The sequence below is a fragment of the Microtus pennsylvanicus genome, chromosome 18 (genome assembly GCF_037038515.1).
Source record: "Microtus pennsylvanicus isolate mMicPen1 chromosome 18, mMicPen1.hap1, whole genome shotgun sequence".
Classification (NCBI taxonomy): Eukaryota; Metazoa; Chordata; class Mammalia; order Rodentia; family Cricetidae; genus Microtus; species Microtus pennsylvanicus.
The window spans coordinates 22,992,501-22,997,566 of record NC_134596.1 but is presented as its reverse complement, the minus strand read 5'-3'; the positions used below and the strand labels follow the sequence as shown (position 1 = coordinate 22,997,566).

Genomic DNA, 5,066 nt, shown 5'->3' with positions numbered 1-5,066 from the left:
TGGCTTCATTGCACCCTTTTTGGGGTCACCTTGTCCTACTTCCTCTGGCCCCCTTCGCTGTTTTCTGGAGAAACTCCAAGTGCCGCCGCCGCGAAGCCTCTGCTGAGGGGCACATCGAGCCCAGGCTCAAGACCTACCGGACATTGCACAGCTTCTGCACCGAGTCTATCAAGAAACAAAAACAAACAGTACTGCCGTGCTGACAGAAAGGTCTGCCTTCTGGTCCAAAGCAAATGCCCACAGTGAGAAAGAGAAGGTTGCTTCAACTCTGAGGCCACGCCAGGTGGGCAGAATGTGACTGGGCATTTCGTTCCTGAGATATGAATTCTCCGACAGAAGAAGAAAGGCCAGCTTTGCCCTGGAAGGGAAGCCAGGCTCCCAAGCCTATCATTTCCTGGGATTCCGGAGTGCACCTTCCTCAGAGGGACACTTTTGCAGAAATGTTAGGGTTTCCTTTTCTTTTTTATTTTTATTTTTTTCCTGTTTTGGAAGTAGTGCTTGCTGGAGCTCTTCTGTGAGGCCAGAGGTTCCAGCATGTGCGCATAGCTACTCTAGAGCCTTGACCAGGTACCACCCCTCCTCTGCCTCCACGAAAGGTTGTTTCCTTCAGCCCAGCCTGCTGCTTCAGGTAGGACACCCAGAGTGGTGAAGGAGGAAGGGGACACCTGCCTGGTGACCAATAAGATGACAGGTTTTGCAGCCAGATCACCCTCACATCTGTGTTGTCTTTTGTTTCCTGCTGGTTATGGAACAGCCTCATTTAGCCCAGTCTGGTCTTAAATGGGCTGTGTAGCAGAGGATGACCTTGAACTCCTGACCTTCGTGGCCACCGGGAATTACTGCTGTGTGCCGTTACACTCAGCTAGTTGATGGTTTTTAATCTGCCTTACTTCTACTAACATTTATCTCTCTAGTGTGAGTTTGCGTGAGAGAGACGGAGAGACAGAGAGAGAGAATAACTTGCAGGAAATGGCTTTCCTTCCACCATACGAGTCCCAGAAATTGAACTCAGTTTGTCAGGCGTGGAAGCAAGCCCCCTCGCACAATGAGCTATCTCAACAGCTTCCCATTCACCTCACTTCCGACGATCTGCCCTTGCTCTAGGCTCATTCAAGCACCATGGGTAATGAGGAATACATGCAGAAGCCTCTTTACCCTTCCAGAAAAGCTGAAGTGATGTCCAGTTGAGTTGGGGAGCTACATAAAGAGCATCCCATAGTGACTCTAATCTTTCCCAGACCCAGAGAAGGGCCAAAAACCACTGCCTGAGCCTGGGACAGAGCTGCTGTCTTCAGAGGCAAGAGTGACCAGGCAGTCTTCTGCAGATCCTTAGTAACAAAAAACTTGTTCTTTAATGAGGCTTCCTAATGTAGGGCAGGAGAAAACTTCAGAGCTATTATTAGGCAACAAATGGGTCTCATTTAACTGGCCTACTTTTAAAAAGCAACTTTGTTTTTTTTTTAATTAAAGAATTATTTTTAGCCCTGCATGGTAGCTCATGCCTGCAGTTTTGGTACTAAAGAGGCAGAGGCAGGAGGATCATCCTGAGTATGAAGCTGGCTTTAGCTACATGGGGGACCAAGGGGGAGGAGAAAGAAGAAAATTGTTTTCAACATCAGAGTTCCCTGGAGATCATTTACAGAAGACACAAACATGATCTTGGCCCTGATGGCCAAAGTGTAGATTTTATAAACTGGATCAGATGAGTTTGAAGGCTTTGTCCAGCTCTGACATCTGGGTTTTGTTCTTGGTGATGGTGACTTGGGTGGCTTGGGATTGGTTTGTTTTGGTTTCTGTTTTGCATATGGAGGGCCTCACACATGCTCAGTGGTCTCTCCTCCACTGACCTTTACCCCAGAAACCATGACTGCTCACCCTCCCTTCCTCTGACTGGAGTCTCTTGGTGACATAAGCTGGATATCTTTTCTCCAAATACTTGGAATCAGAAGAACAAACAAAGTTTTGTGAGGTTTTTTTTTGAGATTTTTGAAGACTTATATATGCATAATGGGATATCTTGGGAATGAGACCCAAGTCTAAACACAAAATTCACTTAAAGTTCATATACACCTTGTACACACATGGTCTCAAGGGGATTTCATATCATCTTATTAGTGTGCCTGCATTTACCACAATGCATCACATTAGGTCAAGAGTGGAATTTTCCACACGTAAAGTATGTCATTCATGGCTCAAAGTCTTAAATGTTAGAGTATTTGAGATTCCAAATTTTCAGATGAAGGATGTGCAATGTGGGACTTGGGCCTGCAAATTAAACATCTTCATGTTATCTGTCTTTCTTGACACTTGAAGTCTTTGGATATTGTTGGGGACCATGAGAGCTCCTGCCTGCTTGCATTCAGCTTTCGCATAGATCATGCTACCTTCAGAAGAAGCAGGGACATTGTACATCTGCTATCTATAGGGGGAAGGGAACAACGTCCTCTACCAGTTCCAGATGTTAAGTCACTGTATGTCACTGGAGATCTTCCAGCTGAGTTCACAAAACAACTCATAACTTGAGGAGGAAGTTCGTGTGCTCGGGAGGGGTGGCTTGGCACAGTGAAGGCTTTAAAACCCATGGTGGGGCCTGGAGAGATGGCTCAGAGGTTAAGAGCACTGACTGTTCTTCCAGAGGTCCTGAGTTCAATTCCCAGCAACTACATGATGTCTCACACCCATTTGTAATGAGATCTGGTGCCCTCTTCTGGCAGGATTGCATGCAGGACCATTGTGTGCATAATAAATAAATCTTTAAAAAAAAAAAAGACATGCTCATAAAATAAGATGGGAAAATTCATCTGTGAGTTTTACGGCCTACAAAATTTGCAGCGTGTCTTTTATGGATGCTCTTTAATGTTCCCTGCAAGGAAGATGAGCATGGACCCTGGGGAAAGTGCAGGATGTAATGCTCCACCTCCTTACATGGAAACCAGATACATTTTCTCTCAATATTCAGAAAGGGATCTTTCAGGTAGGCAGGCACACCCAGGACCACACCAGGCAGTTCACCCCAGTTCCTCTAGACCTCTAGCTACACAACAGGGGAAGCTAACTACATCTGACTTGAATTCACTTATAAGGCCCAGGTGTTTGGGGGATTTCCTTTCCATATGTTTATTCTGAGAAAGTGTGACGCCCCCCCCCCCCCAAAGTTAGCACTGCTCTTGTCTGCACTGTTTGGCACGACCATGGAAAGAACAGAGCACCCTATGAGTTTTTGTGGTATTCACTCTTGTTGACAGCTCCCAACCCCAGAGCCTCTCACCTAACCGTGATCATAATTTTCTTAAGCCTAGACAAGTCCCCGGAGTGGCTTTAAGAGACCACCAAGACACTCCACCACCAGGCTACGCTGCAGTTCTTTTCACTGCTGCATCTCCCTGTCCTGCGCCGGTCGCAATGGAAGAAGAAATTGCCACACTTGTCATTGACAATGGCTCTGGCATGTGCAATGCTGGCTTTGCTGGTGATGATGCCCCTAGGACCATGTTCCCATCAATCGTTGGGCACCCCCAGCACCAGGGCATTGTAGTAGGAGGGGGCTTGTTCGTTCCTGGCTGCCCAGACCACAAAATAATCACTCAGAAACTATATTATTTGCAATGCTATTTGGCCAATAGCTTAAGCGTGTTGTTAGCTAGCTCTTATATCTTAAATTAACCCATTTCCATTATTTTATATTTTACCACGAGGTTCATGGCCTACCAGCAAGGTTCCAGTGTATCTGTCTCCGCCAGCGGCTACATGGCTTCTCTTCGATTCTGCCTTTTTTTTCTCCCAGCATTTAGTTTAGTTTTCCTGCCTAGCTTTATTCTGCTAAGCCACTGGCTTAAACAGCTTTATTCATTAACCAATGAAAGCAACACATATACAGAAGAACTTCACACACCAGGGTGTCATGGTGGGCACGGGTCAGAAAGACTCCTACATGGGTGACGAAGCCCAGAGCAAGGGAGTATCCCTGACCCTGTAGTATCCCATCGAGCACAGTATTGTCACCAACTAGAATGACATGGAGAAGATCTGGCATCACGCCTTCTACAATGAACTGCATGTGGCCCATGAGGAGTACCTGGTGCTTCTGACCAAGGCCCCACTGGACCCCAAAGCTAACAGAGAGAAGATGACACAGATAATGTTTGAAACCTTCAATACCCCAGCCACATACGTAGCCACTCAGGCAGTGCTGTCCCTTCATGCATCTGGACACACTACTGGCATTGTCATGGGCTTTGGTGATGGGGTCACATATACTGTACCCATCTACAAGGGCTGCACCCTTCCCCACCATCTTGAGTCTGGACCTGGCTGGCCGGGACATGGCAGCAGGGCTACAGCTTCACTTGCCAACAGGATGCAGAAGGAGGTCACAGCCCTAGTACCCAGCACAATGAAGATTAAGATCCTCGCTCCCCCTGAGTGCAAGCGCTAAGTCTGGATTGGCAGCTCCATTCTGGCCTCACAGTCCACCTCCAGCAGATGTGGATCAGCAAGCAGGAGTGTGCCGAGTCAGGCCCTCCATCGTCCACCATAAATGCTTCTAGATGGACTAAGCAGGTGCCAGGCATGAGCTGATTCTGAAGCATCAATTTGCCCTGGCAAATGTACACACCTCATGCTAGCCTCATGAAACTGGAATAAGCTTTTGAGAAGAAATTTGTCCTTGAAGCTTGTATCCAATATCAGCACTGGATTGTAGAACTTGTTGCTGATTTTTGGCCTTACATTCAAGTTAACTGTTCCCTTGCTATATGTTTAATACCCTGTGCATATCTTGATTTAGTCCCTAGTCAGGTAGCTCAGCCACTTAGTGGCTGGGGAGAACATGCTGTGGAAGGGAAATCCCCAGCCTGGTGGATCTGTGTAAGCACTGTGCTGTAATCTGTGCAGGTTATTAACTGATTGCTGATTTCCAGGATTTCTCGAGGCTGGCAAGGGTTCCCGAATCAGTTACCACTTCCATCTTACCGGTTTAACAGGGTGGGAAAGTTCCCGAGCCTTATGACCCAGTTTCTGTTCTGGTGTTTTCCCTCCTGGCCACCATGGGTTGTTATTTGCCTTGA

General features: G+C 47.0%; 1 pseudogene; it reads left to right on the top strand.

The window, feature by feature from the left end:
• Positions 1-3,402: 3,402 nt before the first annotated feature.
• On the top strand, positions 3,403-4,382 carry LOC142837451 (actin, cytoplasmic 2-like; annotated as a pseudogene).
• Positions 4,383-5,066: the final 684 nt, after the last annotated feature.